This window comes from Lolium rigidum, chromosome 3 (assembly GCF_022539505.1).
Source record: "Lolium rigidum isolate FL_2022 chromosome 3, APGP_CSIRO_Lrig_0.1, whole genome shotgun sequence".
Classification (NCBI taxonomy): Eukaryota; Viridiplantae; Streptophyta; class Magnoliopsida; order Poales; family Poaceae; genus Lolium; species Lolium rigidum.
In genome coordinates, this window is record NC_061510.1 from 108207345 (window position 1) to 108217985 (window position 10641).

Sequence of the window (10641 nt, forward strand, 5' to 3'; positions counted from 1 at the left end):
TTTGGTCTTGTAGCAGGGGTTAGTTCGGATTGAGGTGAGCTATCATGATCTTGCTAGGATTCGACAGTTCCAGTTGGTACTGCCATGGTGTTCTCAAGGGTTTGGTCTTGTAGCAGGGGTTAGTCCAATGATCTGCTTGTGTGATTTAGGATGAACTTGTCCGGTTGCTACCGTTGCCATGACCTGCTTGGTTGATTTATGATGAACTTGTCCGGTTGCTAACGTTGCCATGAACTGCTTGTCTGATTTAGGATGTACATTGATGTGTGTAGGACTCCTTCTGCGATGACTTTAGCCAGGCGCTTGTCTGCGTTGGGGAGTCACAGATCCCTTCCCAAGTTCCCGATTCGCAGCCCACGTTCGAGTCCAATGTCACCCCTCTGCCCGTGTCTGACCTGGTGGCTCAGGTAGCGGCATAGGTGGCTGCTAGGTTGGCCACCACTAAGAAGAACAAGAACCGCAGGGAAGTGGAGAAGGCCCTGAAGTCCGGGCAGGAAAGGAATGCCACCATGAAATGGCTTCCATTCATGTCTAGCTTCCTGTTGGAGAAGATGTGTGGCTTGATCCGGAGCGGGGTGCGTACGACAAAGGCTTCAAGGAAGTCCTTCGAATTCCGTGGCTAAGAGCCTAGCTGAGCACTGTGGTGTCTCCGTCTGCTCCACTCAGGTGTACAACCACCTGAGGAAGTGGAGGCAGAGGTGGCTTAGCAGGCTCCACGATCTAAGCGGTGCTCAGTGGTGCGAGGACACCAAGTCCATCGTCCTTGAGGGTGAGCACTACTGCGGGCACGTCGCGGTGAGCACCTCAATAACTCAGTCCTCCTCACTAACTTTTGTGATCAGCCACGAGCACAACTAACATCATTGTCCCTTCGTATCGTAGGATCACCCAAAGGACGCGGAGTTCCTCAATGTGCCCATCACCAACTACGACGAGATGCACACCATCTTCTCCTTCGCCCTCGCCACCGGCAAGTACGCCATGGGATCCAGTGAGCCCCTAGGCTCTGCTGCCCCTGCACCTGAGGATGCTGATACCCAGGAGTCTGATACGGTGAACCTCGATGCTGACAAGCCAGCCAACGCGCCTGAGAAGCTGACCGCCGGCAAGAGGAAGAGAGGTGCCTTCGCGGACGACGAGCTGGTGGCCTTCACCAACATGACTGTTGCTGTGAAGGAGGTCGCACGGGCCATCAGGGCGAACTAGCCCACGGACATGCACCCTGACACGCGTACAATGCGGTCATGGACATGATTGGCTTCACCGAGGATGATCTGATGGCCACCCTCGGCCACCTTGTCGACCACAAGGCCCAAGGATCCAGCTTCGTCGGCATGATCCAGCCACACCGTGTCCTCTGGCTAAGGAACTACCTTGGCAAGTACCACGACAAGGTGTAGTGGTGCCCTTGAGGGGGTGCTTCAGGGATGCATGCATGGAGATGGTGATGATGATGATGTGATGATGTATATTCTGGCAGTAGCTAAGATGAAAACATTTGGCCCCCTTTTTGTAAGTATGATGAGGTGGTATATACTAACCCCTCAGGTCATGGTGAACTTTGCGGTGTTCTGTTGAGACACCCACTTTTGTTGTGGTGGTATGACGACACCACGGTAGTGTAGGATAAACTTCTGATTGACTTTTGGAATGATATGCATGCCCCTGTTACTTTCAGATTTGTTGTCAACACTTGTCTTGTTCTATTGCTCATTTCTGCATTGCTTCATTGTTGTGATTGATAACTTCTTCTTATGCCATTCTAGTGGTATGTGGTGTTTCGCGGGCGGGTTCGAGGAATCTACAGCTCATGGAGAGTCTGTCAAGACCAGGTCAATGGCTACTCCAACAACAACTACCGAGGATATGCAACATTGGAGGAGGCAAAGCAAGATCACCTCACCTACCTGGAAGAGGAGCTCCTGGAAGACCAGGCCATCGATGATGCAGTGCCATTAGCACAGCTGCCGCCAGAGGAAGTACAAGCTCTACAAGGAGCACTGATGTCTACGCACGCTTCTATTCCTGTAGACTGTGTTGGGCCTCCAAGAGCAGAGGTTTGTAGAACAGCAGCAAGTTTTCCCTTAAGTGGATCACCCAAGGTTTATCGAACTCAGGGAGGAAGAGGTCAAAGATATCCCTCTCAAGCAACCTTGCAATCACGATACAAGAAGTCTCTTGTGTCCCCAAAACACCTAATACACTTGTCAGATGTATAGGTGCACTAGTTCGGCGAAGAGATAGTAAAACACAGGTGGTATAGATGGTGGTAATATTGCAGGAAGTAAAGATGCAGTAAAACAGTAAACAAGCGGTGCCAGAAAATAGCTTGCTGGCGTGGGAAGCAATTCTCTGTGGTGTAACTTATTCGGAAACAAGGCCTAGGGATCATACTTTCACTAGTGGACACTCTCAACATTGATCACATAACTGAATAAACAAATACTACTTTCTCTACACTCTCTTGTTGGATGACAAACACCATTCATTGTGTAGGGCTACAAGAGCACCTCAATGCTCAGGAGTTAACAAGCTCCACAACATTCAATGTTCATATTTAAATAACCTTAGAGTGCATAATAGATCATTGCAATTATACCGAGAACTAACATAGCGCACACACTGTCACCATTACACTATGAAAGGGGGAATAGATCACATCAATACTATCATAGTAATAGTTAACTCCATAATGTACAAGAGATTACAATCATAGCTTATACCAAGTACTACATGATGCACACACTGTCACCATTACATCATGAAGGAGGAATAGACTACTTTAATAACATCACTAGAGTAGCACATAGATGATATTCAACTAGATCACAAAGCTCATGATCACATAAAGATCACATGGAAGAGAGAGATGAACCACATAGCTACCGGTACAGCCCTTAGCCTCGAGGGAGAACTACTCCCTCCTCATCATAGGAGACAGCAGCGGCGATGAAGATGGCGGTGGTGTCGATGGAGACGCCTTCCGGGGGCACTTCCCCGTCCCGGCGGCGTGCCGGAACAGAGACTCCTATCCCCCAGATCTTGGCTTCGCGATGGTGGTGGCTCTGGAAGGTTTCTCGTACCGTGGCTTATTCTCTTAGGGTTTTCGCGTCAGAGTCCTTAAGTAGGCGGAAGGGCAGCCTCGGAGGGGCCCTGGTGGGACCATACAATAGGGGGGCACGCCCCACCCTTTGGCCGCGCCGCCCTGGCGTGTGGGGCCCCCTGGCTCCCCTCTGGTCTCTCTCCGGTGTTCTGGAAGCTTCGTGTAAAAATAAGATACTGGGCTTTGATTTCGTCCAATTCCGAGAATATTTCCTTACTAGGATTTCTGAAACCAAAAACATCAGAAAACAGGAACTGGCACTTCGGCATCTTGTCAATAGGTTAGTTCCGGAAAATGCATAATAATGACATAAAGTGTGTATAAAACATGTGTGTATCATCATAAAAGTAGCATGGAACATAAGAAATTATAGATACGTTTGGGACGTATCAAGCATCCCCAAGCTTAGTTCCTACTCGCCCTCGAGTAGGTAAACGATAACAAAGATAATTTCTTAAGTGACATGCTATAATAATCTTGATCATACTATTGTAAAGCATATGAGATGAATGAAGTGATTCAAAGCAATGGTAAAGACAATGAGTAAACAACTGAACCATATAACAAAGACTTTTCATGAATAGTACTTTCAAGACAAGCATCAATAAGACTTGCATAAGAGTTAACTCATAAAGCAATAGAGTCAAAGTAGAAGGTATTGAAGCAACACAAAGGGTGATTAAGTTTCAGCAATTGCTTTCAACTTGTAACATGTATATCTCATGGATAGTTGTCAACATAAAGCAATATAACAAGTGCAATAGGTAAACATGTAAGAATCAATGCACACAGGTTGACACAAGTGTTTGCTTCTAAGATAGAAAGAAGTAGGTAAACTGACTCAACATAAAGTAAAAGAATGGCCCTTCGCAGAGGGAAGCATGGATTACTATTTTTGTGCTAGAGCTTTTATTTTGAAAACATAGAAGCAATTTTGTCAACGGTAGTAATAAAGCATATGCGTTATGTATAAGATATCCTATAATTTGCAAGCCTCATGCATAGATTACCAATAGTGCCCGCACCTTGTCCTAATTAGCTTGGATTAACATGGATTATCATTGCATAACATATGTTTCAACCAAGTGTCACAAAGGGGCACCTCTATGCCGCCTATACAGAGGTCTAAGGAGAAAGTTCGCATTGGATTTCTCGCTTTTGATTATTCTCAACTTAGACATCCATACCGGGACAACATAGACAATAGATAATGGACTCCTCTTTAATGCATAAGCATTCAACAACAGATAAAATTCTCATAAGAGATTGAGGATTAATTGTCCAAACTGAAACTTCCACCATGGATCATGGCTTTAGTTAGCGGCCCAATGTTCTTCTCTAACAATATGCATACTCAAACCATTTGATCATGAAAATCGCCCTTACTTCAGACAAGACGAACATGCATAGCAACTCACATGATATCCAACAAAGGTGTAATAGTTGATGGCGTCCCCAGAAACATGGTTACCGCTCAACAAGCAACTTATAAGAAATAAGATACATAGCAACATATTCAATACCACAATAGTTTTTAAGGCTATTTTCCCATGAGCTATATATTGTAAAGACAAAGAATAGAATTTTAAAGGTAGCACTCAAGTAATGTACTTTGGAATGGCAGAGAAATACCATGTGGTAGGTAGGTATGGTGGACACAAATGGCATTGTTTTTGGCTCAAGGATTTGGATGCACGAGAAGAATTCCCTATCAATACAAGGCTAGGCTAGCAAGGTTGTTTGAAGCAAACTCAAGTATAAAACGGTGCAGCAAGACTCACATATGAACATATTGTAAGCATTATAAGACTTTACATCGTCTTCCTTGTTGTTCAAACACCTTAACCAGAAAATATCTAGACTCTAGAGACCAATCATGCAAACCAAATTTTAACAAGCTCTATGTAGTTCTTCATTAATGGGTACAAAGTACATGATGCAAGAGCTTAAACATGATTTATATGAGCACAACAATTGCCAAGTATCAAATTATTCAAGACATTATACCAATTACCACATGAAGCATTTTCTGTTTCCAACCAAATAGCAATTAACGAAGCGGTTTTCAACTCCGCCATGAACATTAAAGATAGAACTAAGAACACTAGTGTTCATATGAACAAGCGGAGCGTGTCTCTCTCCCACACAAGCATGAATTTATTCAAACAAAACAAAACAAACAGACGCTCCAAGTAAAGTACATAAGATGTGACCGAATAAAAATATAATTTCAAGAGAAGAAACCTGATAAATTGTTGATGAAGAAGGGGATGCCTTGGGCATCCCCAAGCTTAGACGCTTGAGTCTTCTTGAAATATGCAGGGATGAACCACGGGGCATCCCCAATCTTAGACTTTTCACTCTTCTTAATCATATATCATCCTCCTCTCTTGACCCTTGAAAACTTCCTCCACACCAAACTCGAAACAAACTCATTAGAGGGTTAGTGCATAATCAAAAATTCACATGTTCAGAGGTGACACAATAATTCTTAACACTTCTGGACATTGCACAAAGCTACTGGAAGTTAATGGAACAAAGAAATCCATCAAACATAGCAAAACAGGCAATGCGAAATTAAAGGCAGAATCTGTCAAAACAGAACAGTCCGTAAAGACGAATTTTTCTGGGGCACTTAACTTGCTCAGATGAAAAAGCTCAAATTGAATGAAAGTTGCGTACATATCTGAGGATCACGCACGTAAATTGGCATATTTTTCTGAGTTACCTACAGAGAATTCTACTCAAATTCGTGACAGCAAGAAATCTGTTTCTGCGCAGTAATCCAAATCTTGTATTGACTTTACTATCAAAGACTTTACTTGGCACAACAATGCAATAAAATAAAGATAAGGAGAGGTTGCTACAGTAGTAACAACTTCCAAGACACAACAAAATAGTAGCAAAATAAAGACATGGGTTATCTCCCAAGAAGTGCTTTCTTTATAGCCATTAAGATGGGCTCAGGTAATTTTAATGATGCTCGCGCAAGAAATAAGAGTTGAAGCAAAAGAGAGCATCAAGAAGCAAATTCAAAACACATTTAAGCCTAACCCACTTCCTATGAAAAGGAATCTTGTAAATAAACAAATTCATGAAGCATAATGCAACAAGCATAGGAAGATAAAACAAGAGTAACTTCAAGATTCTCAACACAAAGAGGGGAAACTTAATATTATTAAGATGCATATAACCATATTTCTCTCTCTCATAATAACTTTCAGTGGCATCATGAACAAACTCAACAATATAAGTATCACATAAAGCATTCTTATTCACATGCATAAAAGTATCATTACTCTCCACATAAGCATAATCAATTTTATTAGTTGTAGTGGGAGCAAATTCAACAAAGTAGCTATCATTATTATTCTCATCAAGTGTAGGAGGCATATTATAATCATAATAAAATTTACTCTCCATAGTAGGCGGCACCAAAAGACCACTATCATTATAATCATCATAAATAGGAGGCAAAGTATCATCAAAGAAAATTTTCTCCTCAATGCTTGGGGGACTAAAAATGTCATGCTCATCAAAACCAGCTTCCCCAAGCTTAGAATTTTCCATATCATTAGCAACAATGGTGTTCAAAGCGTTCATACTAATATCATTGCTACTAGCATGCAAATAAGGTTCCATAGGTTTTTAAATTTTCGCATCAAACCATCCATGTCTTAACTCAGGAAATAGATTAAAAAGCTCATTGTTGTTTTCCATTATGCCTAACTAGTGTAAACAAGAAACAAAAAGATGCAATTGCAGGATCTAAAGGAAATAGCTTCGAGCACTTACAACGGCAACAGAAAATAACTTAGTTACCTGGGACCGGAGTATGAGTGCCTTTTACCTTACCTCCCCGGCAACGGCGCCGTGAAAATAGCTTGATGTCTACGCACGCTTCTATTCCCGTAGACAGTGTTGGGCCTCCAAGAGCAGAGCTTTGTAGAACAGCAGCAAGTTTTCCCTTAAGTGGATCACCCAAGGTTTATCGAACTCAGGGAGGAAGAGGTCAAAGATATCCCTCTCAAGCAACCCCGCAATCACGATACAAGAAGTCTCTTGTGTCCCCAACACACCTAATACACTTGTCAGATGTATAGGTGCACTAGTTCGGCGAAGAGATAGTAAAACACAGGTGGTATAGATGGTGGTAATATTGCAGGAAGTAAAGATGTAGTAAAACAAGAAACAAGCGGTGCCGAGAAAATAGCTTGTCGGCGTGGGAAGCAATTCTCTGTGGTGTAACTTATTCGGAAACAAGGCCTAGGGATCATACTTTCACTAGTGGACACTCTCAACATTGATCACATAACTGAATAAACAAATACTACTTTCTCTACACTCTCTTGTTGGATGAAAAACACCATTCATTGTGTAGGGCTACAAGAGCACCTCAATGCCGGAGTTAACAAGCTCCACAACATTCAATGCTCATATTTAAATAACCTTAGAGTGCATAATAGATCATTGCAATTATACCGAGAACTAACATAGCGCACACACTGTCACCATTACACTATGAAAGGGGGAATAGATCACATCAATACTATCATAGTAATAGTTAACTCCATAATCTACAAGAGATTACAATCATAGCTTATACCAAGTACTACATGATGCACACACTGTCACCATTACATCATGAAGGAGGAATAGACTACTTTAATAACATCACTATAGTAGCACATAGATGATATTCAACTAGATCACAAAGCTCATGATCACATAAAGATCACATGGGAGAGAGAGATGAACCACATAGCTACCGGTACAGCCCTTAGCCTCGAGGGAGAACTACTCCCTCCTCATCATAGGAGACAGCAACGGCGATGAAGATGGCGGTGGTGTCGATCGAGACGCCTTCCGGGGGCACTTCCCCGTCCCGACGACGTGCCGGAACAGAGACTCCTGTCCCCCAGATCTTGGCTTCGCGATGGCGGTGGCTCTGGAAGGTTTCTCGTACCGTGGCTTATTCTCTTAGGGTTTTCGCGACGGAGTCCTTAAGTAGGCGGAAGGGCAGCCTCGGAGGGGCCCTGGTGGGACCACACAATAGGGGGGCGCGCCCACCCCTTGGCCGCGCCGCCCTGGCGTGTGGGGCCCCGGCTCCCCTCTGGTCTCTCTCCGGTGTTCGGAAGCTTCGTGGAAAAATAAGATACTCGGGCTTTGATTTCATCCAATTCCGAGAATATTTCCTTACTAGGATTTACGAAACCAAAAACAGCGAGAAAACGAGAACCGGCACTTCGGCATCTTGTCAATAGGTTAGTTCCGGAAAATGCATAATAATGACATAAAGTGTGTATAAAACATGTGTGTATCATCATAAAAGTATCATGGAACATAAGAAATTATAGATACGTTTGGGACGTATCAAGCACCACCGGAGGTACGTCCCAGCCGGGTCAAAGATTACATCATCGCCTTCCTCATCGTGGTGATCATGAGGATCGTGTTCTTCTAAGTGGTGTATGATCGTATGTAATATGCCATGGCATGGTAATCTCACCCTATTTGAATTGTGGTAAGGATATGAAACTGTGATTTGAGCAACCAAACAGCTGATTCATGTTTTCCTCCCTGCAACATGAGCTAAAAACGGACAATCAAATGATGGGGCCTGGGTTCCTTCTCCGGCGCGCAAAAGGCCGCACAGGCTACCACATGACCCGCCGAAAGTGTCCCATAGCCCGTTCTCAACGCGCAATGCCTCCCATCTCGCTGCGCCAGGCATGCAGGAATCCGGCCCAGGCAACGAAACGAGCCCTATGTTTTGAACAAGGAGAAGACCAGCTGCCTCTTCTTTCCCATTCCCCTATGCAAGCACGAACCCCACGACCCCTCTCAACCTATGATCACTCCTGGAGACAGCCCTAGCTCGACCTGGTCCTATGCCCAAGCCTATACCCGTTTGGACACATCTAATTCTCCGTCTAGAAATATAAGATTGTTTAGTTGTTTTTAGAGTAGGCTAGATACAAACTAGAACTGGTGAGCTTATACACTAAAAGTAGACTAGATACACACCAAAATGGGTGAATTAAAACAAAAGACAAAACGTCTTATATATACGCACGGAGGGAGTAGTATGGCATGTGGGTCTTGGAGCTTTTCAACCCGCACCACTGCGCCACTAGGGTTCCCTGCATAACCTCTCTGCCATCACCCACTCCCGAGGCACACGCCGCTCCCAATCTCTCTCCCCCGTGCTCGACCTGCTCATGAACACCACGACCCTGGGCCCTGTTGCGTTCCCAAACCTACGTGGTGCACCAGCGGCCCTGCAAATCTCCAGGAATAGAAGGCATTGTGACACTATCTCGACGTTGTTTATCTTACTCACTTGTGGTATCTACGTCTCGCACGCCCCATCAAACAACTTAGAGCATCTCCAACAGAGGCGCTATAACGCGCGCGCGCTAAAATAACTGCTAGTATAGCGCGGGGGGGGGGTAATTTTTCGCCCTCCGGCAGGCGCGACAAACTAGTGCGTGCTGTAAACTTTTTCACATGCGCGGAATTTTGCCCCTTCCGAGACTGAGAACTGGTACATCCAATCGAGCGCGCGCTATCTCTCTCTCTCTCGCGCGCACGAACACCCAACTGCCGCCCTGAAAGTTCCCCCGCGCCCTCTTCTTCCCCATTTTAGCCACCGCGCACCCCGTGCTTCCGTTGTAGATCCGCGGCCGCCGCGCACCCACGAAGCTTCCCCCAGCTCGCTGCTGGCGCGTGCTGCCGCTGCTCCCTGTCCCTTGGTGTCGCCGGTGCCGCGCCCCTGTCCACAGCCGTGATGTCGTCGAGAAGCCTCGTCGCACGGTTGCGCGCTAGCGCGCGACGAGCTCGGCTGAATCGCATGGTATGTTTCCGATTCCGCGCCGGGTAGTTGAGAGATATGGTGGATGGAACAAATTGAATTAAATTTGTACATATTATAGAGGTATGATTCTTCCGATGATGAATTTGATATGGAGGAAGAAGATGACATGATGATGCTATTGGCATTACAAGCACTACAAGAAAAGTTCTGATAGACAACGTCTCAAAATCGTCCGCTAAGGAGTATTTTTCGTCGCCTATGGGCCTAACCCGACGATATGGGTTCTGTTGTCGAAACTGCGTCAGGCAAAGTCCTACGACGATTTTTTTCGGTCCGTCGCGCTTGGGCGCCCTTCCGCCACGGAAAATCGGACCGTTGCCCAAGTGTTTCCGGGAGCCCGTTGACTGCTGACGTCATGCAAACTGACACGTGGCGGACGCCGTTAAGCGGCGTTAACGGCGTTAACCAGCTGAAACCCCGTGGTAGATGGTAGGCCCACACGAGGCTCGCCACGTCTTAAGCGGCCGGCCCATTAAGTTTACGGGCCGGGCCAGCTGACTTAGTTTGACCGGTCAACTATATAGTCGGGCTCGGTCCATTAGTTACGTGGGCGGGCCTAAACTCTAAGGTTGGCTCGGTCCAAAGACTAATGGGCCGCCCACTAAGCATGCGGGCCGGGCCGAATGCACTCGTTTGACCGGTCAACGAGCAAAAGGGCCGG